Source organism: Corvus hawaiiensis, chromosome 12 (assembly GCF_020740725.1).
Source record: "Corvus hawaiiensis isolate bCorHaw1 chromosome 12, bCorHaw1.pri.cur, whole genome shotgun sequence".
Taxonomy (NCBI): Eukaryota; Metazoa; Chordata; class Aves; order Passeriformes; family Corvidae; genus Corvus; species Corvus hawaiiensis.
In genome coordinates this window covers 17,399,423-17,427,086 of record NC_063224.1, presented here as the reverse complement: position 1 = coordinate 17,427,086, position 27,664 = coordinate 17,399,423, and the positions used below count along the sequence as shown (strand labels likewise).

The 27,664-nt window shown below is 41.7% G+C and overlaps 1 long non-coding RNA gene across 2 annotated transcripts in view; it reads right to left on the bottom strand.

The window, feature by feature from the left end:
- Positions 1–1,477: 1,477 nt before the first annotated feature.
- The window catches only part of LOC125332226, an 87,400-nt gene continuing 61,213 nt past the window's right edge, over positions 1,478–27,664 (bottom strand). Inside the window, exons 3-5 of one of the 2 annotated variants that reach the window (XR_007206404.1) lie at positions 19,949–20,024; positions 6,866–7,052; positions 1,478–2,234 (exon numbers count right to left, since the gene is read on the bottom strand). This is a non-coding gene — a long non-coding RNA (uncharacterized LOC125332226). Of the gene's footprint in view, positions 2,235–6,865; positions 7,053–11,686; positions 15,535–19,948; positions 20,025–27,664 lie in introns of those variants that run through there. The other variant, XR_007206405.1, reaches the window with a different exon arrangement.

Here is a 27,664-nt window from a genome sequence, read left to right as displayed (position 1 = left end):
AAGCACATCAGGTGTAACAGGATGAAAGAAAAGTCTCTGTGTCTTAAGTAATGCCATTGATGTCTAATGACAGCACAGTCCAGTCTGCTTTCATCTCAAAGCACAACAAGGAGTTTGGCACTGCAGAGAAATACAGCAGTCAACATAATTTAGGAGAGGATGTGAATTTCAGCCATGCTTATCAGAAGTTAAAAGGGATTCAGAGATAGGAGGAATCAGAAGCCCACAAAATTTCCTCAGTCCCTTCAGAAGCCAAGACACTGAGCTGCAAACAACAGTGACCTTCTATCCCACCAAACCCCCCAGTGCTGTTCAGACAGGGCTGGGTGTGGGGAGAATAAAAGGCAGAGGCATTTCATTCCTAGCACTGACAAAACCCACCATCCTTTTATGCAGCATTTAATTTTAACACAGAACAGCACAAACCAGATATTTCTTCACTCCTTTATATTGTTCCACATTAATATTTCAAGAAAAATCTATTAGTTTCTCACAGAAACATCAACAGAGCAATAAACAAGTATTTCACGTAGGCTGAGTAATTCCAGATCATTGAAAATGATTATACTTGACTTACTCCTCCATGTAAATCTTTCATAACAGGGTCAGATGTTCAAATAGAATAAATCCATACTGAACCCATAAAGGATTCATATCCCTCGTGGTCTATAGACCGTTTTTGCCCTGTATTTTCCTGTATGAACTTTACTCAGAACTTGAAAAGCATGTGCAGGCATTACTGTGCTTGGGAAAGATAAGAACAAATGATTTAAAGCAACCAGATAACTTGGCTTTATTATTTTTACTTAATATTCTTAAGAGGTACCTTTTGAGGTACAGTGACATCTCAGCAAGGCCTGGGAGTGCTGTCTTTGGGACTTCATTATGCTCAAGTGAGTGAGAAATTCTTGGCTGAATCAGAGCTTGGTGTTAAATGCCTTTGTAAACTCCTAAATGTGTTACTGGGGATTACTGGGCAAAACTCACTACACTGCTACATTTATTATGAAAAACAAAGGTTTTGTTCTCTAATTACTTGTGATCCTTTGCCTGCTTTTTGCTATGAAGATTTAATTGTAACCCTCACGGGCAGCAGCAGCCCTGTCACACGGAGCAATCCCAGCACTCAGATCCAGCAGGTCAAAGAGTTTTCCAGCTGTAGCAGTGATGCCTTTTCCTGGTCTTAAAATCAAGAGTCCAATACAGTTAGAAGGGAAAAAGGGATTTTACCTTGGTATTTATTTTAAGGATCCTTAGGTGCACACGTCCAGGTCGAATGCACTTCCATGCACACTGCAACGCACACCACACAAAAGATCTGGCATAATATTATAGGTCTTACTAATTAGCATATCTATCAAAAATTCCCCAATGAGAGGCTTGAATGAGTCCCCCTCCCCAAGGAACCTTCCCCTGGATGGTTCTATCTTAGTTTACAGAATGTGTTCTGGAGAGGACCTTGGGGTCTGGGGCACACTGATCCCTAGCTACGAAGCTTCTCAAATGTTGAGTCTCCTAGCTGAACAAACAAGTCTAAGAATATAGGCAAAAAGCACTCAGAATACAAAAAGGTATAAAAAGGTATATAAAAGGGGTATAAAAGAAAAGGCAAAAAATCATCATGGCATCAGCAGCAGTAAGAGACTCTCCAAACCCCTTGTGTCCATGTCTGGGCAGTGTCTGGGCCTCTGAATTGCTGGGTTTTTTAGCTCCATTCCCTGTTTAACAAGCACAGTCTCACCAGACCCTTTGTAATCATCCTGTCACCCTTTTTCTCATCATTCTGGGCCACAGCAACTTAGCAACCTTCCCAATATGAATATTTCAATGTTTGTAGCTCTGAATAACACACAGACTGGAAGGAAAAAACACCAAACAAAACATCCCCTTCTTCCCCCCACCTCCTTTTTACAGTTTTAGCTGTAACAAGAATGTGAATTAAATGTTAGGGACTAAAAGATCAATTTTTTTCCCCTCTAACTCACCAGTGTTGGGGACATAATAAATATGATGAATTTATTGCATGTGAGGTATGGGTTCTGATTTTTATCTCCTCTCTGCATGAAACCAATCTTCTCTGAAAGGACATTTGAATTGAAGAAATAGAGGACAAATATAAATATGGATAGAGGTTAAAGCTCTCAGTGTAGGTGTGAAGTCATAAACCATTTGACCAAAAAAAGTCATTATGTTGTTTCTGCTGCCAGCTTGCTGAGCTGATACACCAGAATTTCCTGAAAGATAAAGGAAATAGTATGTGAAAAACTCAGAAAAACAGTATGTGAAAAACAGTGAAAAACTCAGAAAAATGACATTCATGTAGTGCTAATTTTATTGCATTCTTTTGTAGTTAAGTCACTCTTCAGTGCTTTCATTTTTCCCTCCCAGATTTATGGATAAAAGGACTATTTTCAGACAAAGGAAATTGCAATGAGAGTACATGTTGTATTTCTGATTCCACAAGATGTGCACATATACGTGTTTTCAAGGATCATATTGGTTTAATAGTAACAAACCCTTAGGGGCTGAGAGAATGCACATCCTATTTACTCTAGGGTTAAACATTTTCCTATCAGGCTGCAGATAATGGTTAATATACTGCAGTAAGTGCAATCTCATTGTACATTCCTGTGATTTCAGTTATTAGCATGCTAATATTTTCTATAATTTTTAAATATTTGGCGTTTGAATGTAAATCATTGCATGCTTCTGAATAGATTTTTTTATATTAATTATTTAACCTTTGTTACTGTACCAGTATTTTATTATATGTAGCTCAATCTCCCTTGTTAGAAAAAAACCAAAAAGAAACCAGAAAAAACCCAAACCAAAAACCCCCAAAAATCCCACAGATAAGGAAGTTTTGAATTTAACCACCTCTGGATATAACAGGCATCCATCTGTTCATGCACACAGAGTTTTGTACACATATTGCTGTTTTGTAAATAATAACAGAATTTCTGATCTATATTTATTACCAATGAACCAGGAACTGACAACAAGGGTTGGATGATTCGTGTGCAACAGTTAATGAGGAGAAGAGTGATGTTTAAAACCTGTCTCATTGACTAAAGGACAGAGAAACAGACCAAAATGAGCAGATCTAGAGAAAAATAATGACATGGGAGCGAGAGGAATAAAAAGTCTGAGGTGTAGCATCCCAGATTACAGTCCTAAAGTATGGAGAGAGTTTGGACTGGGAAAAAGTAGCTCATGGATACCTTGGCTCTGCTAACCTTACACTTCCATAGAATATTCAGGTTCGATTTTGCATGTGGAGCTGATTCTAAATATACTTTTGGAATACTAATTAAGGGAATTCATACAATCTATCATAAACCATAGTGGTCTCTTAGATCAATGGACAGAAAACATGCTTTTGCCCAAGATAAATAGATCATAGATCACAAAATGATCATTCTATTCTATCCTACTCTATCCTGTTCTATTAAGAGAAATGTCCGAAGCAGATGGACTACAGACAGAGATATTTGGCCGAAACCAAGGCCATAATTTATTTCAGGATCAGATTAGAGATAGCCAGAACAAATTCCACACGGATTGTAAAAGGGCATGGCCATTTGCAGATGTGGATCAGCACTGCCAGATTCCTTGTGCCATGGACACAATTGCTATCAGCTGGGATTTGGATGATGATGTAGCTGAGATAAATTTATTTTTGTCCTCTTTGGGGTCCTGGTGTTCTCTTTCTGCCTAAGTCCTGTCACATGCTCTGCCCCTCTGACCATGCCATTCACCTCTCCTTTTTTTGCCTTCTCTGATGTCCTATTTACACAGTTTCCTTTGTCCTCCTTTTGTTTCCTCTGTGACTATTAACTGGGTAAGGAATAGCATTTATCCAGTTTTGCTCTGTGGATCTACTCCAGAAATCTCAGTGAAGCCAATGAAATTACTTACATGCCTGAACTACTACATATACCCAGCAGCTTAATGAGCTTTTAGAGTCTGTCTCCCGGCCTTTCCTTTCATTATATGCTCCTCTCCTTTTACATGGCTTCAGGAGACATATTTGTGGCATTACAGATGCTTGATAGTGATTACAGAAGTACTAAGAATAAGTAACAATAATATGGGTTTCTAGGTTGTTCACTTTATGCTCATTTAAATTGGCATTTCTGTTTAATAAATCTCTGTACACGAATCTCTGAAAAGCTGTAGTGAGAGTCCTTAAACAGGAAAGTTGCCTGTCACAAACCCCAGGCAATCAGGCATCACACCATTTTAAGTGAATCCACTGCCAATACTCCAAAGTCTTCAGCTTATTGTTGATGCAAGAGATGTTTGGATAAAACCCTGTATCGAGCCTCTTTAATTATGCCATTGGTGAATTACAATTCAAATATGTAAATACAGACATAAAACTAGGCTTATCACATATAGCTGTATCTGTACCAGCAATCAGCCTTTACAAATCCCTCCCTTTGGAAAGTCCCCCACGTTACTTGCTTCACATTTTATCTTCTCTTTAACCTTAGCTACCAAACAGCCAGCAGATTACTTGGACTCTCTGGAATTCACATCACTCCCAGGCCTGGCAAATTATGATCCATTTAGTTAACAAGCAAGACAACATATTGGTGGGTGGTTTGATTTTACAAACATCTCTTTCTTTCACTGTATATTAAGTGTATATATGTATATAAGTTTATGGTTTTGTGTAACCAAATTATTACAGCATTAATAACAAAGACTCAGAGTAGAGGAAAACTTCTTTAGTCACCTGAGACAGAAGCACTTAACCAGAACCTGTTGAACATGCCAGGTGAAGTGATTGTTATTTTTGCTAGCCTACCTTGCACAGCTCTGTCACTGTGTCAGAACTGCTCATCAGGCAGATTTTCTTTTTCTTAAATCAGCAATCCCAAAATAATCCCATCCCCAAAAGCGAGAATTTTTTGCTGGGCAACTGCAACCAGTATAAATTGTAAACCTGTAAATCTGCCCTTCACCCCTCTGTAAGCTGCAATATTTATGTGCCATGGAGATCATGGTGGGCATGGTTAGAACCAGCAAAGAGAGTAAATGTCATCATTAATAATGGTGACAACAATTTCTGCCACTGAAAGGCAGACTGCACCCCAAACCTGCACATTCCCAGCCCAGCTCTGGAAGTCCCATGAGCAGCTTTCTCTGATTGTTGTTGATATTTGGGATGCAGTAAAAGCAATGAAAATTAAGAGTCAAAGTGAGCATTTAAATAGGTGTCTCTCTGAAAGCTTCCTGCATGTACAGATGCAAAATGCCTAAAAGAGTAAGCACAGGGTAGCTGGGGTATACAGAAGCTTTAAACATTACTTATTTATTTAGCTGTCACAGTTCTATACGCAGCTGACTTGGTTTGTCTCTGCTTGGATCTGGTCTACATCAGCCTGTCTCAGTCTCATCACGATTTTGGTTTCTTTTTCCCTCTTTCCCAGTCCCTGGATTTACACTCAGGGTTTGATAACAACAGTCCCTCTTCAACTAAAGATGCATATCTTACAACACATTTAAGAATAAGCAGGGCTTATCTCTCATATTTACATGTGTGAATGACATTATCAATAAGAACAAAAAAAGCTTAATAATTTGAAGTACAATACCCAGAAAAGTTTGAAGACTTTGATTTTTTCAAATATTTTTAAACACACACATTTCCATCTCTCTTTAAACATTAGGTAACCTCTTGGAATATGCAAATTTTTGTTTAAATGACCAGTTTACTTCAGCATAACTATTAAAGAAGAAAGGACAACAACAGTATAAAAAAATCCATGATTCTATCTATACATTCATGCCATAGTGTATGTCTGCATTCTCTCAGATTCTGATGCCAGGCTGAAATTTCAGCAAATGTCCCTGAATAATCCAATCATAACAGGCTTTCCCAGGTAATGGTACTGTGGGGCTTCTCACCCACCGCCACCAAATTTGCTGTGGTTCTCACCTTCTGTAGGAAAAACCCCTGGATGCAGTGGTACCTGGTTTCCCCAGAGGTCCCAACCTGCATTTATTGGTTGCCTACAGTTCTCTGCGTGTTGGGGAAGATGAAACAGGAAAGCCTTATAAATATGATTGCCTGACAAAAGATTTTGGGAATATGAAAACTACAGGCAACATCGAAATGAAAGCCACTTTTGAAATACCAAGTCTTAGTTACTGAACAACTGGAAAACAATGGTATGGCCGACTGAAGTAATCCCCTCTTGATGGAACAATACCCTCTGCTTGCAAGCAGGTCCAAGGGTCAGAGCAGACCCTACTAGCTCAGCAGAAGGGGTCCAAAGAGTAGTTTTTAGAAGTTAAGATGTAACACTCTATGGTAATATAAGAACTCTTATAGGCTGTATGTAAATGCTATAGGATTTGTATCTTGTATTAGATTGGTTAGTGACAATTAGAATATTCAGTACAGAAGATGATTTATTGTATTGTAACCAGGACTTCACCATTCCATTCCATTCCATTCTATTCTCATCACTTCTTCTTCACTCTCTTTGCTCTCGCTCTCTCTTACCCGCTTACTCTCTTGCTCTCTTGGGCCTGCTCAGAGCTGCCAGCTGCAGCTCTAAGCAGTGCCCCTATACCCACGCCCTTTGCAATAAACCGCATGCCCCAAGATCTGCCTATAGAGATCTCGTCACCGTCTCGTCTACGCCCGGTCCAGACTGAACCCACCAAAGCCCTTACATCTGAGAATGACACTCAAGTCTGTATCTGGGATGCCCAGGTCCTTTCCCAGCTCTGAAGTGTGATTTCCACAAAACCTGACTGTAATTCTGTGGGCATGGCTCAGGAAGACGTGAAGTAACAACAACCAGGGCAGGTCCTTTGCAGGCTGGGGATGCTCCTGTGCTGGTCTCACCTCAGATAAGGTTTCCTGTGAAATCCCTGCACTCCAGCAAGACCAGTGGACCTGAGGAGGTGCAGACTGGCTGGAGCTTCCCTTGGAAGGGTCCTGTTATGTCCGCGCCAGTTCATGGCACATTCAGCAGCTGGGAAGGCAGCCCTGGCAGAGCTCAGTCTGTGCCGAGCATTGGAGATCCTTGTTCCTGCAGGATACAGAGAGAGCAGTGCAGTGCAAAGGGGCATGATTGGACATCAGAGATAGAGTTTGGCCTTTTCGTTTTAACCTGGGAGAGTTATTCCTATAATGATTAAATTAATTAAGCTTTTATGGCTTAAGCTCTTAAGTTATGAACTTGTTTCCAACCTGCAGCCACATAGATCAGAGGGGTTGAAGTATTCTAGTAACTCTGCAGATCCTATCAGTAATTTTCAAAATTTATTATATTTGGAAAGAATCTGTTAAAACTACAGATAAAATCATTCACATCACTGCCTTTTTAAACCATCACCCTACTGTTTTTCTGCTGCATTAGAAAAATGGATCATTTTTGTGACAAAATGCAAAGTTGAATCATTGTGCTCACTGGAAAGATGTTGGCAGGTCTGATGTGTGCTGGATTTGAAATATTTATTGTGGTGCCAGAGCAAATCCAAATCCAAACAGTTTTACAGATAATTATTCCCACTAATTATATACAAAAGGCACCCATTTCTCCTTCAGTGATTCTGTGCACACATCGATCTTCTGTTAAGGTAAGAGTTTGCACTCACACATTAAGGAGAGCCAGAGCAACAAGCTCCCCTCATCTCCCTTACAAACTGGACAACTTCTTTTTCAGATCAAGCTGTTATAAATTAAAGCACTTCTCAGAGATCACTGTACTTCTATAACATATGTGAGAATGCAGAAAGCAGTTTGGAAAGAGAGAGAAACCTAGAGGGGCTGGAAGAGAGCCAAAATGATAAAGAACAATGAGTGGGCTTGCTGGTCTGTTGATCTTGGATTCTCACCAAGTATCTTTTTTTTATGAGCAGCTGGGTTTTGTGTTTGGGGTTTTTTTTGTTGTTGTTGTTGTGGTGGTTTATTCTTCTTTCTCTGTCTCCCCTGCCCCCATCTCTTTTTCCTATCTTACAAGACAAGGACAAGAGAAAGACAGCAAAGGAGTGCAGTAATTTTAAAAGGAGGATAAATAGGAATGAAAACAGAGGTGTTTATTAGTAAAGGAAATTGGTTTACAGCTTCATAAATTTGAAACAGGCATATCATATTGAACAGATTATGAAGTGTTAGACTGTGCTATTCAAGAAACTGGACAATCTGCTTTGCAATGCAAAACATACTTATACAAGCACAGTGTAGATTTAACAGAAAGTTGGGGACTGCTTAAATAAGCTGGACATAGAGTCATAGAGTAGTTGAGGCTGAAGGGAGCCTCTGGAGCCTCTGGCCTAGCCTGCTGCCCCTCAAAGCAGCAGCATCAAAAGTGGGTGCTCAGAGCCTTGTCCAGCCTCATTTAAAGTCCACGGTGCTGGACAAGATACATCCAAAGACACTGATGTCACTGGAAGGTTGATCTCTTGATCTTGTCTTTGAAAAGGCATGGCAAGCACAAACTAGAAAAAGTCATGCTTGTCTTTAAAAGAGAAGGGAACTGCTGCCCCTAAAGTCTCAGTTCAGTCCCAAGAAAGGCAGCCTGGAAAGCACTTCCAGGCACAAGTAGGTGGTTGGTATCAGTTGGCAGGGATTTACCAGAGCCACACTGTGCAGCCTGTGCAGGGAAAGCTCTGGGGCTTAGGGCAGAGCAGTGGTGCCTCTGAACCCAGCCTTAACCAGAAGTGGTCCTTTAGGATCTGTGTAGCCAAAGGGAGCAGATATGAACTGGATAGGACAGACACCCTGCTGCGCTCAGAGGGGCAGTGGTTCAAAGCCCAAACCTCAGTTACAAATGATGTGTGCTGGAGATTAGTTTGGGGCTGACACTCTTTCACTGCTTTTAAGAGCAACCTGGGCAATGGCATGGAAACACCCACAGCTGACACCAAACTGAGTGGACCAGATTATATGGGACCCTGGGGCAGAGTCACTCAGAGACGTGGCACCTGCATGAGAGCTGACAAAAAACCCAAGTGAGCAAAAATGTAATTCTGAGCTTGGAAGAATCAGTGATAGACATAAGGGGCTGACTTGCCAGGAGGCAGCTCTGAAAAGGAACTGACACCCTGGAGACCATGGCATGGTCATGGCAGTGACAGCTGGGAGCACAGGGCTGCTGTGGAGAGCACAGCCTGGGAAGTGTTGATGCTTCTCTGTTCAGCACCAATGAAACATCACTGGAGGAACCCTGTCTGTTTTTGCAGCCCCCGAACAGGAGAGAGGACACTGCAGCAAGTCCAGGAGAAAGCATCAGCATGGCTTGGGGACTGAGGCACCTGACATTTAAGGACAGGCTGAGTCACAGAGCCCCAGGATGGGTGAGGCGGGAGGGGCCCCCAGGGGCTCCTCTGGTGCCACCTCCCTGCTCCAGCAGGGCCATCCCAGAGCACAGGGCACAGCAGTGTGTCCATGGGGCTCTGCAATATCCCCAGGGAGGAGACTGCACAGCCTCTCTGGCCAATCTGCTCAGGGCTGGGCCCTGCCCAGGGCAGAAGTTCTGCCTCCTGTGCAGGGGGAGCTCCCTGGGCTCAGGCCCTGCCCGTGGCTCTGGGGCCATTGCTGGGCCCCGGAGCAGAGCCCGGGCCCTGCTCGGAGCCCTCCCCGCACACAGGGACAGACACTGGAGGGAAGTTGTCTGTTCATTGTGGAGAAGAGATGGCTGAGGCTGGATCTAACTGCTGCCTTCAGCGACTTAGTGGAGAGCTGTAGAGAGGATGGATCCATATTCTTCTCAAAATGTACGAGAAGCAACAAATCCCAGAGGCATCAGGAGGAATTGCATACAGGGAAAGTTTCACTGCACGGCAGGTGGTTAAAGCAGAGAACAGGCTGTGCAGAGAGGTTGTGGGATAATTCTCCCTGGTGATCCTTGAGTCTGACTGGACAAAGCCCTGATCATTCAAGCTGATCCTGCTGTGATGTATCCCATGGAGTTTTACTCCCTGGCATGCTGGGTGTCTCCCTTGGAATTTTGAAGACACGACAAATTATGCTTTGAAGGACTTGCCAGCTAAATTCTTCCCTGCAGTTTTGCTGTCTTATATATCTAATTTCCATGCATCCATCTTTTGAACTTTATCATTTTCATCCTTCCAAAATATGGAACCAATATTAAAGTGTCTCTAAAACCCGATGGATTTAACAAAAGTTATGCTGATTAATGGAGACAATTACTTCTCTATTAAAAAGTTCCAGAAATGAACTAAAATTATATTTTTTAGTTCTTTCACTTAATACAATGGCTTCTTCTATGACAGGAGCTAAAACAATGAGCAAGGCAGAGAAAGACATATTGCAGAGAAAGACATATTGCAGAGCACTTCATCAGGGAAATATATTTCATGTTCCCTCGTTGCTGAAGTTTTATATTCAGTTTATGCCCATGAGTACCTTTGCTCTTCAAAACATGGAGAGTTACACGTGACATCTAACGCTACTAAGTGATTATTCCTAGGTTTTTGGGTTTTGTAAACAAAATGGATGACTAAATCTCCAAAGGAGAACAACTTTGGGGTGACTGCAGGCTAAGATTGGAGAAACTGCTTAGCAATGATAATCAGATGGGTTTTCTCCTCCAAAGGAGGCTTTGCTAAGCTCAGGTACATATCTAGTGCCCTACCAGGTATTTGAGTGACTCACTAACAGTGACATCCTGATCTTCCCTCTTGGGGAAGAGGGAGCTGCTGTTGTCTCTTTGCACAAGCAGCAAACAAGGCAGAGGAAAGACTAAAAACACGTGGCAAGAACAAAAAATGCTGAACAGCAGCCTTCTCAATTTCAGGTGACTGTCTTGTGCTTCAGTGTCTTTTCACAGGTTTTCTATGGCTACACCATACTCTCAGCCAGAAGGGTAATCCCTGTGTCTAGTGCATGAATAATGTTCCTTTTAATAACATTATAAAAGTATTAGTGCTGCTTTCATCTTATTTTCACGTCAATCACAGCTGGTATTTGGCATGGTAAAACATTCCCTCAAAACATGGTTGTAGAAGCTTAACTTTGCAGCACAGTTCAAAATAAAACCCCAATTAGCTACTTATTATTTAATGGACAGCTGTCAATGCCCTGTGAGAATTAGAGCCCAGACTGGTATCAACAGGAAGCACAAATTTGTACCTTCCAGGCAGGGAAGTGCCACTGCCTATGATGAAGTATCTGCTGCTTCCCCAGTGCAATCAGGTGTGAAAATACAGCATCACTGGCTTTTACATGCAAATGTGGTTGTCTCTACGTAGTGTGTTCAGTGCAAATGTCCTCAAATGCATAAAATGAAGCACAGGGAACAAAAAATATGCACAAGTTGTTACACAGAGCATGGAAGGGGTGTTTGCTCAGACAGACTCTGAGCACCATCTGGGAGACAAGTGTTTAGTTTTGCAACAGATTGCATAATTTCCATGTAGAATCTGGAGAAAAGCTCTAAATGCTTTAATAGATAGTTGATTTAACATGCATTTAATCTTTGTTTTGTGTTGTCTTAAAGGCTATGCATATGTTTTGAATGACAGAAGTAGTCATTAGCTTATTACAGAGCTCATCCCTTTGCACAATTTGCTTTCTTTTCTCTTCTCCTCGGTGTGTGTGTCTGTGTGCATGCAATATTTCACCTTACACAGTTCCCTTCCCCAGCACATGGTAATTAATCTTAGTAAAAGCCAAGCATCTACTGCATACGCATGCCACTTGATTGATTAGATTAAAAATTTAATGTTACAGTTCATACATTAGCAATATTTCAATATAACATATACCAAGGGCTCCACTATCCATAACAGGAATACTTGAAGAACAACACAAATTAACACCTGAGGCATAAAGAATGACCTTGAGAGAATGAAATGTTTTATGTAAAACACATTGCTTAGAGTGTATTTAAGCTGAGCACCATGTTAATGTGCTAAAACAGCTCTAGGAAGCACCGCCCCTCGGAACAGGAACATTTCTGATAAAGAATTGCTCACCTGGAGCATTCTAGAAGTGGTACAATGTCGAGAAACTCTGCATTCATTTTTAGGCTCTTTTTTGGGTGGTATCCACCTAAATGCATCCTCTGCTACACACCAGTAAAAATCTACATATTACAGCTTCTTTCAATTTTCTTCTTGTACAAGTTAATCAAAACATTGGAAGACATAAACTTGAGAATTCACTTTACTAGGACCAGGAGCACAAAGAAATATTATAAAATGAGTATAAAAAAGGCATGCTGTCTTATGTGACATTGTTATGACAAAATAAAATACCAGCCTTCATTTGGATGTCTGTTCTTCTGTATCCAAAAGCAAAATTACATCAAAATCCTTCCACACTGATTGACTTGTAATGCAATACACTGCAGCATCTTTGAACCCTAAGCAATGATAATGCTTCCAAACCTGCTATAAACTGGGTCAGCTGTACAAAGAAATTGTAAAAAATGATGCAGTAATTCAATTTAGCACTGTGTGAAAACTGCACAATAGCAGGATTAAAGGACCTGAAAATGAAGACAAGTGGTTCATTATTAACTCCTTAAATGTTGTTCCCTCTGCTTTTTCTGGAATGTCATTTATTTCTAGCTTAGAATTGTAATTTCTTTGTCATGATACACTGGATACATTCTATATTGCCTCTCCATATGAGCACATTGAAGTTTCCCAAAGGCTTAATAAAGTTTATGAAATAAGACAGCATTCACTATTCATTTTATACACACAGGTAACAAAATAAATTAGGAAGAGAAAGCATTATACAATCATATAAAAGCTGTGACGTGAATAAAACATAGTCAACTTTGAGAAAAAATAAAAAGGAAAAAAAACCCAGCTGTTTAAGTGGCCAAAACAAAAATAAAATTATAATAATAATTAAAAAAAGAATAATGCTAAAGCTGCAAATGAAAAGTACTGGTATGAAGAAGAGATAACTGTTTGTACCTCATCTAATGCAGTCATTGAAACAAATGGCCTCTTGTGCAACACAGTAATTTTATAGACATCATTTCTTTATGTGCTTAGAGAGTTCTTTTTTTTTCCTTTTTTCAGCTGCTGAGTGTTGTGTGTGCATGTGGCTGTGTTTTGGAGCAGCATACGCAGTGCCATGGCCCTTCTTCCAGCAGGAAGTCCAGCCTCTATCCCACTGTACAACAATAGCACTCCACGCTGATGAGCCCCAGAACCCAGTGTTCAATTCAGAGGCAGCATCAAAACGAGTAACAATTGAAGAGAAACCAGCCTGGAATGATTTAAAGAGCTGGGTAAAGCCTAAAGATGAAAAAAAAAAATAAAAATAATAATAATTTTAAAATCCTCCTTCAGGGGAGGAATTGTACTTTTGTGTATGCATCTATAAAAAACCTCCTCTGTATTCTTTGCTTTGAGAGCTTAGACACCTTCAGTTAAATTCAGTCTGGACATCTAAAAATAAGTTTATAATAGACAGAAGTGTAGTCTTACTTCTACTACAGAAACTTTCTTTCTTCCAAACTGTTACATGTTTGATAACACTAATTTTTAAACTTAATCTTTTTCCAACAAATCTTGGTTGGCAGAGGTTTGATGCAAAATTCTAGTTGGCAGTTAGATTTTTGGCCTAAATTGTTGGACAGTATGGGCCAAAAGGCATGTTATGGTTCTGGCCAGCTGCCATCCAAACCAAGGGATCTGCTGGATCTTCATCTCCTCCCCTGCCTGGTGCTCTCCTGCCTGCGGCAGCTGGGCCAGAGTGAAGAGCCCTGGGTCTGGTTTTGGCACAGCTGGATGCAGCCAGGGCTGGGTAACTGTTCTGGAAACCAGTCTTGGATCCCTCTTATTCAGTGTATTCATGGCACTTTCCACAACAGGAACTGTCATTGCTTGTCCCTTGGGGTAAATAAATCAAAAATTGACGGGGGAGAAAAATCCTAACAATCCAAACTAAAGCAGCAACTGGAGTGATGATCAGCACGGATATTATTGCTAACCAAGGAGTCTCCAGCCCAAATTTAGTGACTCATCTGCAACTTACAACTTGTGCTTTAATGAATTTCTAGTTTCTTCTCTGCTCCCCTATCTCAATTAGCAGTCGTAATTATCAGGATTACTGCTCCCTTTTGTACTCCTAATTACATGGTCCCAGAGAACAGGAGCTGGGTGACAGGTCAGATATTTCTATATCATTGTGTTGTGCACATCTGGTGGCACACAAATTGGGGCCTGCACTCGTTTCAACTACGTATTTCATAGAAAAATCTTTGGCCCATGAGCTCTACTGCATTATTAATGGTGGGGCTGCAGTGAAGTCAGCATGAAATGAAAGACAGTAGCTGGGCATTTAGAAAAATATTCATACAGAGAGAGTTCACTCGGTGCTACAACAGGTACCGTGAGTAGAAAATGTTTTAAATATTGGGATAGAACATTTTGTTTTGAGAATAAAGAGAGAAAATGGATATATTCATGTAGCTGTGTCAGTTATCATTAGGCAATTAATGCTTTCTCCATCTGTGGTCAAAACCAGAAGTTCTTTTCCTTCAGAAGTGGCTACATGTGATGACTGTAGATTTACTTTTATCTCTAGGGACAAAGAAGAATGTAGAATTTACTACTTCCTTGTTTAAAGAAGTCTAAATGCTTAATTAGAGAACAGAAAATTGACTGAAGGAATAACGTAAACTTTAAAATCAGAGTGGGAACATTCTTTTAATAATAATTGTTATTAAATTTGTGAGATAAATTTATAAAATCCTTTATGCTGCTTGTTTCCTCAGCTTAGCTGATGACAATGAATCAACATTTATATTTGCTTGTAGTCAGTCTCTTGTTTGAGCTGCGGGAATTTGCAGCCAGAGGTTTCATACTCTGGCAGAGGGCTCTATTCACAGAGGACAAAAATCAGTGCTCCCATTGCTCTCAGATTTTTTCAAAAGAGGTTTCTTTTTTATTTTTTTTCCTGGTGTCTGGTTTTTTTTTTTTTTTTCTTGATGCACAACTGCACTTCTGGAACTCCTGTCATTTCATAGTGACTTTATGATAACTTTCAAGGCATATTGAGTCTTGGCTTCACACTCCCAGCATTTAAGTGAGTCTATACAAAATCAGTATGCAGGGTAATTGCATGAAACTTGGATTAGCTAAAGCTTGAGGTACAATGTCTACCAGAGCATCAGATTTCTATCATGGCCATGCAGCAGAGAAAACTTCCAGATTTCAGGTTCAGAGCATGGAAAGGATGTTTGTGTTAAGTTGGATGCTGCTGCACAGAGCAGTTCTGCACCAACTGGACCACGTGAGCACAGAGGTACATGGGGATTAATTTGGAAAGGTAATCCATGGCCTGATAAGCAAAAGATTAAAATATTTGGAGTAAAAGCCAACTAGGGCACAGCAAAATGAGGGATGGAAATTACAGCAATATACTCCCACTTTTCATAGTTTATTCATTTATTCATTTACTCATCTTGACCATGGTGCTTGTGAAAGCAGAATACAGTTTGCTTTTATGCATACCTTGCTGTATATAAATGCTTGTTTCTCAGTAGGAATAATATGCACTTCAGGGATAGGATCCAATATCTGCTGAAATCAAAAGAGAAGTTTGCATTGATCTCCAACTTATTTGCACCAGGTCCAGATTGGGGAAATAAGTGATACGTTCTGTGTTTCTGAGTGAAGGAACACACATCAATGGTGCCACAGCTGGCTCCTAGCACTGCCTGTGCAGAGTAATTGCCGGGTGCTTTGGTAGGTATGAACAAAATTAAGGCCTTTGGGGTGGAAAAGTATGTACAAGCCTTAGTTGTTTTATATGAAAATCCTTAGATATTTTATATGAAACATCTTATTTTTCATATGGACTATGACAGCGAAGAATCAGGGGGTTAGAAAGTGCCATTTGTGTGCCAGAGCTCCTGCTAAGCCCCTGTGTGTGGGTACCACCTGCACAGCCAGCAGAAGAAGCCACTTTTTGGATGAATCCCTTGGCAAAGCCAGAGTTTGTGCGGAGCAAGTTTGCTTTCTCGGGGGTGAAGCAGGGGTGGACACAACCACAGTGTAGGTGAGAGATGGCAGCACAGCCCTTAACGTGCAGAGGGTTACGGCAGGAGGTGAATAAATGTGGACTTCTCCATGTGTTTGCTGAGATAGATAAGCAATTAGAGGAGGCAGAAATTTAAGAGCCAATAAACCCTAAATAGAAGGCAGACCTGTGTGCCGTGATGAGGTAGTCATTTAGGCCCACAACAAGTGTCACTACAGTAATTAGAATATACTGAGAAATCTGATTGGAATTTCTGCATGATGAGAGCATTGCCAACTGCTTTTGATGCTGGCTGATAGCACCAGTAACAGGCTGGCAACACCTGCTCTGAATTCTTTACCAGCAAAAGGGGAAGATGCTTTTGAGTGGGTTCATCCTTTAGCATCTCCCCTTTCATTTCCAGCCTCTTAAATCCTTTGTAAACAAATAAACAGCAGTGATATTTTAAAGGGTTAGTTGTGCCAGACATTGCTCAAGCTCTGTTAAGAAGAGGTGCCATATATATACTGCATTCTTCATTTCCATATTACATTTGCTGTCAAGGTTTGGATTCACTTTGCAAGTTTTCAAAGCGGTATTATTTTATTCTGATATTTTTCATAAGCGCTGGCAAAGGGTTTTGCTGTCCTCTCTCTGGAGTTTCAGCTTGCTTGAAACCAAAAAAAAAGATAATTTGTTGTAGATCGATATTCCCTTCAGATGTAAACTCAGCAGCTCTTACATGTGAAGCAAGATTTTGCCTGGCCAGGACTCTGATGCTGGATCTCAAGGGCTGCAGAAATTGTGATGAAGAATCAATAGCCAGAACAATCTCTCACAGCCCTGCGCAGCCTCTCACCATCTGCTTTTGTCTTGCTGTAACTGGAGGTAGTTTTCTGCTAATGAGATGCAAAATAGAAGAATTCAGGAAATTCATGTGGCAGTTTCAGTGCTGGACAGGATTGTAAATTTGCTCCCAGTGGTGGGGTTTTGCTGTCAGTGTTGATATTCCTCCTTCCTAAATTGTCATTGGAGGAAGCACTCACGGACTCACTCCTCTCAGCTGAGATGTGCTGCTCCCTTTTGCTGTTTAAGCAGAGGCTGTGTCCCCCTAGGTATGCCTGAGTTATAGGTTGGATAAGGTGAACAATTTTTATACAGCATTTTGGGGTCAAATGAGCAGTTTCAAGCCCTGCAAAAGTGTGCACATTATTTTGCTCTCCTAAACCCTGCACCTGTTCCTGGATGTGAACAAGCTGAGCTTTCTTGTGTCCATTTGATATCCTTATAAGAAAATGAGTCAGGATTATGCTGCTGGACATGCACAGCCAGCATTCTGTGCCTCAGGGCATGAGGGACTCTAAATACATGCATAGATATCTGTTTAGAGATGGGGATATTTTTGTACCATCTCAAGTGGAACTGCTCTCAGCCATTCAGCCAGGCTGGAGATCCAGGGCAAGTTGAAAGCCTCTGCAGCCAAATGCTGGGGGTGAGTATTTACAAGGCAAGCAGGAATCCTGTTGTGTTTATTAATGATCTGAGATGCACAGAAAGTCTGCAAATGGCTGGATATTTATGAAAAAGAAGCAAAGTTCAGATGCCACATGCTGGGATGTTATAGTTCTGTTCCTGTAAGGACCTTCTGCCTTTGTGTTGTGAACAGCCTTCTCATTTATGGAATCCCTCTCTGTTCTCCTCTCCAAGCTATTGTTCTTCTGCGTTAATTAAAACCCAGACAATTAAGTATACAAAAGTGCACTCAAGCTGCTGTGCACACCCAGCTGAAAACAGGGCCAAATGGCCAGAAACAAGTTAGTGGACATGTGAGCTTTGTCCCTGGAGTAGAATGACTGGATGTGAAACTCATTAGTGGGAAGCAAAGTAAGATTTAAATTATGCTGCTGTTCCTCCTACATGCTTCTGACAGAGTATTTTCAGAAAATCAAATGCACTTAAATGCAGTGCTTGAAAATAATAACTTAATATGTTTGAGTCTTAAAAGTGAGCCCTGTGAATCTCCACGATTCCACCATACCTGTGGCATGGAAAGGAAATGCTACAGCTCCTCAGATCTTCAGTGCACTAACTTGCATCCTTAAATGCTGGCCTAGTGCCATTTCTGTTGAACCCACACAAAAGAATTTGTCACGAGGAGAGTGGAACAGCTGGCAAAAAAAGCAAAACAACCCCAATACTTGAAAAAAAAGCATGAGCAGCTAACTTAGCATTGTCACAGGTAAAAGACAGCAATGAATCACAGGCAAGAGCAGAACTATCAGGGGAAAAAACACAGGAATAAAAGTGATTCAAGTGCAATGTCAGGCTCTCTCGAGGAAGTGATCCATGGATGGACAGAGACGTAGAGAAGAGATGGCTTCAGATAGGTAAAGGCTAATTTTTGTTGTTGGAAAGAAAGCTTTATCCTTCTTTTCTCAGGCCCTAGTTTTAAAAGGGTATTTATCCATGGGGTTAACTTCATCTGCTCCACTAACTGCACTCCAGTGAGAGATAAGGAGATAATTAAAATTACCACCATGCTTAATCAACTTGCCAGCATAGGGATACTCTCTTGAATTGGGGCACAATTAAATTAAGCTTAGCTTCTTCCAAATATATGCAAGAAGTAGACATCTGGCAAAGCCTAGCTGAAAATGCACAGAGCTGCATTATGACACTCTCCAAGGACAAAGGAAATGGAAAGTGAAAGGATTTGGGAGAGCAAGAGTTCTGCCAACTCCTTTAATCTTCATCTTGCAGTGCAGACTATCAATCGCACAAAAAAATACTAGTGATTTCATTAATTTGTTGGTAAACCAGTAACCTGGTGATTTCACTTGTTTGCCCATATATGCATAAATACATATGAAAATGCATATGAAAAAGTATGCATGTATGCTAATGCAGGTTATTTTACAATATTTCCATAAGCAGCTCTAACTGTTGTGTTTCACAACAATTTATAACTGCAATTAAAAGGTCTGAAAATTATATTAAAGGAAGCAGACTAATTAAGCTAATCAGAGACAAGATCAAGGCCCTCCTGGCCTTGAAATCTATAGCTCCATGAAAGGGAGTCTGTGAATATTTGCTGAATCCAAGGATATTAATAATCAGCAGTTACAGTTCTGTCCATCTACAAGGGCATCAAGGACTTAATTTTCACAATATGCCCAGAAGGTAAATAGCAGACTCTCTATTTATTTTGCTGAATCAAAAAGTTGAGAAGACCTGCTAAAGTTCCAGCTAGAACTAATCATAGCTAGAGTTTATGCTGCAAATTCCTGAACCCTCACTGAAGACAAAAAAGATAATTCAAGTTGGGGCTGATGAACTCGTGTTTATCTGATTGCTAGTGGTGCTCTCACTCTCAGAAAAGCCAGAAAAAAACCCAAATGAGAGCAACCTATTGAACACTTTCTATTTTAAAAGATGTTTATCTTTACCTTGAAAAGGCATCAGCCCATTCCTTTCACTTAACTATGTGAAGAAAGAGAATAATTCTTTTTTTCTTCTGCCCAGATGGTAGGCATAGTAAGTTCATTCACTGTTTTCTGCTTTTCTGTGTTCTCTATGTAATTTGCTGTTTCATACATGTGGGGAAGGTTGTAGAAGTACTAATGGAGGTTGAAGAAATGACTTGTTAATTTATTCCATGGTGAGATATCACTTGAGTGCTTTGGAATTGGACTAAGTCTCCTGAATTCCCATTTTCCAATATGGCTTGTTCTGGCCCGAGCAGCAAATCATAATTAGAGAGCTCTAATTTCAGGAGACCATCCTCCTTTTCCAACAGGTCCTTCCTCTTGCTGGGATCTCACTGTTGACCTTGTCACTGTTCATCCTGGCAAGTGTACGGAGTGTCACCGGCAAAATGAACACTAAACCATCCATGTTTCTGTAAAGGGCAATGGCAACTCAACCCCTGAAACTCCCGCTCAGGCAGAATTTGCCACAAGTGCCAGTTCTTACCCCAAATCTCACCAGGCTTGACTTGGAGGAGGTTGTAGGCTTGAAGATCTAAATTTCAGTATTAGAAATGTAGCTCCTGTAGGGGAAAAAAAAAAAAAACAACAAAAAATCAAATTGTTGTCTGAAGTTCTATTCTTTGAGATGTGAGCACATTTCGCTGAAAAGTTTAAGAAGTGACTAGCATGTTATCAAAACTGTCCATGCTGGACTACTTCCCCATAGAAAAAAAGTGAATGCTTTCATTTAGAGTAATCCCAGACAACCATTCTGACATGCTGATTTTTATTTTCTTCCATCAAAGACCTGAGCTTGTGAGGGAAAGAACATTCTAATATCCTCGTCATCTTTTCCTCTTCCCTTTCAAACTGAACAGAACACATCTCCTCATTTTTCTGTTGTGTTGAGCCACTCTTTTACAACACTGGGTTGTGAAACCAGAACTCCCACTGACACAGGATCAGAGACAGGCTTAAGATTTTAGAGGTGGTTCTGAAGTCCTGAGAAGCCCTTCAAAAGCTGTGTGCTTTCAGCTGGGCTGAATCACTACTGTCTTCAGATCTAATCTTTCCAGCAATTGATTTTCCCTTTATCCTCTGTGACCAAACTTCTCCCTTGGGAGGAATTATGGTTCCGGCTTTCCTAAAATTCTGTAATTCTTATTCCCAGAGTGGCACAAAAATGGGTCACACGTTGAATCCTGTTTACACTAGCTCTGCAAACTTATTCATTGCTTTTCTCATGCAGATGGTTGCATGCAAGAAAACATATTTGTTAGATGTAAATTTTAGCTGCTTGGGGTCTCTATCTCTGTGTAATATCCAGCCTAATGTCAGCAAAGGACAACATTTATGTTTTCATTTAAATATAAAGTAAGCAGATGGGACTTCTCTCATCCATGGAGTAGTAAATTAAAGCCAAAAGCAACAATTTTTTTAATGTTGTGCTCTGCTGGGATGAGAGCTTGGCGTTATGACATCTGCTCTGGTTTGAGGATTCCAGGAGCTGCTGTACAGCATTTTCTGTAGCCCTGAGATGAATTCTGCTAATATCATATTTGCATAATCCTGGGAACATGCACATAGAAAGTCTGTGCTGCTCACCCTCCCCTCAGAATACAGCCCAGGACAGACCTCGATGCTGTCACAGCATATGCCAATAATGATCACCATGGCTGAAACACCGTCACACAAAATCCAGTTGAGATTATCTGAACAGGGAGACAATAGGAAAGAGAAAAAAAGAGATACCAGTGTGCCAAGTTGTGGCTTGGTATCCCAAGTAAACAGCTTTTCCTCAGTAATATTTAGAATTCAAATTTTCTGTGAATCTGCCAACCATTACAGCAAGTTATTGAGATTCCACTGAATATTCATAGAATCATTCAGGTTGGAAAAGCCCTCCAAGGCCATCGAGTCCAAGCTGTGCCCCATCCCCTCCTTGTCCCCAGCCCAGAGCTCTGAGTGCCACCTCCAGCCCTTCCTTGGACACCTCCAGGGATGGCCACTCCAAACCTCCCTGGGCAGCCCCTGCCAAGGCCTGAGCTCCCTTTCCATGGGGAAATTCCTGCTGCTGCCCACCCTGAGCCTGCCCTGGCCCAGCCTGAGGCCGTTCCCTCTCCTCCTGTCCCTGTTCCCTGGCAGCAGAGCCCGACCCCCCCGGCTGCCCCCTCCTGTCAGGGACTTGTGCAGAGCCACAAGGTCCCCCCTGAGCCTCCTTTGCTCCAGCCTGAGCCCCTTTCCCAGCTCCCTCAACTGCCCCTCACAGGACTCACTCTCTAGAGTATATTCCAGATGTTTCTTCAATAGGAAGAGATCTTATGGTGCCAAGAAACATCAATCTTAACTTGATTTTTGTCCTTTCATTATAAACTGTTAAAACTTTTCATCTTTAACCAGGCACAAAGCATGACTAGTAAATGATTAGATCATTTTGGAGAGTTCAACACAACATGTCACAGATATGGCTTAAAACTGAAATGCCTCTTCCATCTCTATAATCCAGATTGCACTGAGGTTGCTTAGAAAGGAGGTATTTTCTTGGATCTTTCAGGAAAGCACTTTTGGCAAATCCAGACAAAATACAAGTTCTTATAGATTTACATGAGCTTTTTTTTTAATTAACACTGTCAACCTGACAGGAAGTGCTTTTTCAGTAAGATTGTGTTAGGCATTCACAAACAGTTCCCTTCTGCTTCTGTGAGAAGAGAATGAACAGTGGGTGACACTAAGGGACATGAGAAAACAGCAATTGGGTGCTTATTTCAAGGCTGTGCAATTATTTTGTTGATGTTTTTGTTCTGTAACAATAATGATACAATCTCTCACACAAATATAATAAATAGTTAATATTGTGAATGATGATATTTCAGGGAATCACACTGAGAGAAGGAAAAAAATCTTATTTGGTCTCAAGTGCTCACATAAATTTGCTGTGCAAGAGGAAATATGATGAATAAATATGTTACAGAGACTTCTGTGGGTAATTTCATATACATAGAGACCCTGGGACTGGGGCTCTGTGCAGGTGCAGAGCAACATTAAAATTTATGCAGTTTTAGATTTTAATCCTTTATGGAAAATGAACTTTCCTCCTGAGTCAGTCAGAATGTCTGAGCTTCTATCAGTAGTAGCTGGTACATCATGTTCAGAGGTCTCTGAGCTGCCTCCTTCCCAGACACCTGCCCATATTCCCCACTAGCATTGGTCAACCTTAACATTTTTTCATGAAGAATTTTCAGCAAGGAAATCTTAAGAATTTTTTGTTTTGTTTTTCACTGGAGCTTTTGTTGTGGGAATAAAGAGTGCACAGGCATGGAGAGAGGAACATCTAACACACCCATGTGGAAACTTGAGGGATCAGGAATATCTTAAATATCACCTCCTTCTGCAGACAGGCTAGGGAGAAATGCTAACCTTCATTCACAGTTTCTTTTGAAAAAATAAGGAACATTTCCTTATTTGAGACAGATGGCTAAAGCAGAGATGTTTCCTCTTCTACCCTCATTTACCTCAGCAGCTAAACTGCTTGCTGAAGAGGTAGGGTACTTCAGATCTTCTTCTACCCAGGGAACTGAAATTCAAATTTAAATGCTTATCAGTCTTTCTGGAGAGTGCTTCATCACCACCGTGTGCTGCACCCCGCGCATCTCTGTAAGCACGGGAAGGAGTGTTCTCCTCCGGTTTTTAAGGGAAGCAGTTCATTTTGCATGATATACTAATTAGGAAGCAGATGTACTCCTTTTAAGTCTGATCTTATGGTTAGGAAGGAAGAATAATGTATGTTCAGAGTCCCTAAAACATGGGAAGCCATTCCAAACAGACCTCCTGCACCCCGCTGTGCTCTGGATATAAGGAATTACCACTGGTTATCACTCCTGCATCCTTCTAATCCCACATTTTAAAGTTTCTCATGAAATTTTAAAGTTCTCATGAAATTAAAAATCAGCATTTTGTGCTGGAACAGTTTTGTTCTTTAGTAATAATGAAGAAAATAGCATCTGGTCTTTGCAAGTAGTAATCCCACATGGACTCTGGAAATATATTTGATTGTCTTTAGGGCAAGAACTAATTCAGAGAAAGGCTCTTTATTTGCCACCTGTGAGCCTTGACCTTGACCTGGAAAGTCTATCTTCACTGTTGCACGAGGGGCAATTAAACTTCTGTGAAGCAAAACCTCCCTATCATAGCAAAGTATGTCAAGTGTATCAGAGCTCAAACCTCCAACCTCGTTTTATTCCCTTTAAATGTGCCAAGCTGCCTCACATTAATTTGGATAAAATGAAAACAACAGCATTTAATCGGTTTGGAAAACTTGAAAGTTTCTTTAATTTGTTTTGGATAGCTAGGATTTATTTATGTTGAGGGGAAAGCACGTTTCCAAAATAAGTAAGACACAGATTTCCAGCATGAGGAGTGGGGATCAGACAGAGTGCAAGGAGCAGGGTTATTCAATATCTTCATTAATGACATAAATTAAGGGATTGAGTTGCACCCTCAGCAGGTTTGCAGGTGACACAGAGCTGAGGGGACAGGGACACTCCTGAGGATGGGGCCATCCAGAGGGACCTGGACAAGCTCCAGAAGTGGCCCCTGGGAATCTCCTGAGGTTTAACAAGGCCCAGTGCTGGGGCTGTCCCTGGGTGAGGGCAGCCCCCGGGATCAGTCCAGGCTGGGGCTGAGCAGAGGGAGCAGCCCTGGGAGAGGCCCTGGGGGAGCTGCGGGGCAGAGCTGGCCCTGCCCCGGCCGTGTGCGCTGGGAGCCCAAACCCCCCTGCCCTGGGCTGAGCCCCAGCGTGGGCAGCAGGGGAGGGGGGATTCTGCCCCTCTGCCCCTCAGCTGAGACCCCACCTGCAGAGCTGCCCCAGCCCTGGGGCCAGCACAGGAAGGACCTGGAGCTGCTGCACAGAGCCCAGAGGAGGCAGCAGCATGAGCAGAGGGATGGAGCAGCTCTGCTGGGAGGAAAGGCTGCCAGAGCTGGCATTGTTCAGCCTGCAGAGGAGAAGCTTTGGGGTGAGCTCAGTGTGGCCTTGCAGCGCCTGAAGGAGCTGCAGGAAAGCTGGAGAGAGACAATTGCCAAGGGCTGGAGGGACAGGACACAGGGAATGGCTGCCCAGTGCCAGAGGGCAGGGCTGGATGGGAGATTGGGCAGGAATTGTTCCCTGGGAGGGTGGGCAGGCCCTGGCACAGGGTGCCCAGAGCAGCTGGGGCTGCCCCTGGATCCCTGGCAGTGTCCAAGGCCAGGCTGGACATTGGGGCTTGGAGCAGCCTGGGACAGTGGAAGGTGTCCCTGCCCATGGCAGGGGTGGCACTGGATAAGCTTTAAGGTCCATTCCAACCCAAACCACTCCTTGATTTTATGATTCTATGGTTAAATTACACTGGTCTAAGAAGTTCTGTGCCTGTAATCTAAAACAACTCAGAGAAAAGCTCAGAGCTCGTTTTACACAGGGAGGAGGGCAGGCTGAAGCACACACATGATCTGCTCTATGACGGCAGCTCAGCTGATGGGAAGGAATTTACTAAGCTCCATTACCTGGTGGTTAAAGCACAGATCATTGCTGTCCTTTCATGGACTCACAGAAGGTAGGGAGTGTACCCAAACAGGGCATTGATTTATTACATAAAGCGAAGGTGTTTTTAAAATTGTGGATCCATGGAGCCTCAAATTCATATTGTGCATGAAGGAGCACAACATGAGATCTCTTATATTTTGGGTTTTGTCAGCAGCGTCTGACCGCCACAAAGGTTGCAAATCTCAAGAAATGTGGGTAATCATTCTTTTGCTGAGTGAGGTCTGTGATTAAATAGGCCTTGTTTTCTGTTATACCCAAATGAAATGCATTCAGAGCCCCCTTTTTATCTGGCATCCTTAAAGATGAGGACATTTACAAGAAGAAAGAGAATCCTTGATGCTGAAATGTAAATCAGCTTACAGTTTTTCCTGGTCAGATCAATTCTTCTGGAGTGCTGGGTCCCAGGGTGTGCAGTTTTGCCTTGATCCCGTTCACTCTGTTTCCCACGAGAGCCTTTCTGAAATGCTGCTGCCGAGTCACAGGCGCTGGTGTGGAGGGAACAAAGCAGGAGCAACCCTTGCTGCTTGAGCAAAATGCAGAATGACACAAAGCATCCAGCTCAGCCTCCTTTAGGGTGTTTAAGACACAGAACTCATTTTTCTGGATGAAAAGCAGACAGTGACACTGCCAGCAGCAACGGCGTCAGCTCAGGTTCTCCCAGCAGGAGAGACCTGCAGGGCAGCTGGAGAGGGGCAGGCCACAAATGGCAGTGCTCGTTTAGAGCCCACTTTTAACTACATCAGATGAGATGTGGGGCACCTGAAAGTTACCAATAACTGTCCAAATCAAGGCAAATTACACTGATCAATAGTGAAAAGTATAGAACCATTAGGATCTGTTTAAAGTGGGGGTCTCAGCTTGCATCCAGAGCATCGATAACGTCCAAGTGGATGAATAATGAATGGCCTGGTCTGGTATCTTAATCACAAAAACATTCCAGATGAAAAAATTAAAACACAGTTTAGGTAAGTAGAAAAGAGGAGTGTATTGAGCAGAAAAACCTTTGGCCTCCTCCTGGAAAAACATTAATTGAATCATATCTAACATAGTTAAATCAAGATATTTTATATCCAATTTTATACTCATCCCCATGAAAACAGTTTTTCTATTGTGTTTATTTTTAAAGGAAAAATTATACTTAGCAGTTTTTAAGAACCCAAACATCAGGATGAGGTAGACATAATTTTAAAGAAGAAAAAAAGATGGCATTTTGAAGAGACACACACAATGCAAAATACATGATTTCAAAGTAGACTATATTAACATTTCATACAGCTTAGCACGAAGATAATCATTACAGGACAGGACTTTCATCATACCACATCCATTGATAAATTAGAAACTAACGAAAGACAAAATATTAAGAAAACAGTCTTTATTATATTTATTTGGTATATTTGGAACATGACTGCCTTGCAGTCATTAAGATCAAAATCATCACATTTTTCAAAGTAATTTAGATATATTTGGATGCTCCTCAAGCCGTTAAAATGATAGTGATGGCTATAAATAAGTTTAGCATTTTCCCAGCACTTATTATTATTGGAATGTCTCTATGAACAAAGCTGCTTTTGTTAACTTGGGACCAATTAATAAAGCAGGGCCTGCCACGATCTGTAGATCATCAAACCACTGATTAGGAGAGCTGTAGCAACTTTGGTTTCCTGTATAAAGTGATCATTTTCACTGCCTGCTAGAGAAACAAAAATTTACCTACAAACCCAACCTACTATTTAAAGGGAGGGAAAATGTGTGACTTGCCAACTACTGCTAGGGGGAAGTTATTCTTTTCTTTGTTTTTAAAAATATTACTTTTGGTCCACCCACTTATAAAAGCAGCAGATACTTCATAGCCCATGGCTCATACTTTATGGTCCACCACTTTGTGTTATTCTAGAATAACTTTTATTTGAAGTCCAGTGTGATCTGTACATTGTGACTCAGTTGGAAATGCTGCATCTCTACTCGCCTGTACTAAAAAAGTGCCGAAATCTATATCCAAGCAAAAGGAGAGGGAAAAGCGCCTGCTCGGCATTATTGATGGCAAACTTTGTTGTACTCGGTTTCCAGCGTTTAATGGAACCGAAACAGGGAACAGGCAATTCAGGCCACAGGCAGCTGAAGAGCTGCAGTTAGGGTCATGTTTTCCCAGGACTGCTATTTCCCCACTCACGCCACCTCTTTTACTTTGAACTCTTACATGAATCCAATCTCTTCAGTCGCTCGGATGTTTTTCCCTTAAAGCAGTTGCCTGGTCGCCCTCCCATCACCCCAGTGAGAGCCTTAGATGTGCCTTGAATAGCTTCGCACAGGGTGAGTCTCACTTGGTCGAGCGCCAGCGCAGAGATGCAAATAGCTGGAGATGGCCCATGATGGAGATTACAAGTAGCACTCAAATGGCTTTGTTTCCGTGACCTGTTTCATTTCCTGAGTGCACTGGATTTAAAAATCCCGTTCTGCCTGCTGCGCAGTGTGTTTGCCGTTGGGGCAGGCTCATCTGTCAGAGAGAGAGAGACAACTACAGGCACAGATTAGCTGTGCCAGGGCTGATAGCCACCGAGCCGTGCCCTGCACAGCTCCCCTGCGCGGAGCTCACCTGCTGGAGCGCTCGGTTTCAGCCCGGCACAATCCCAGGCTGAGCCGCAG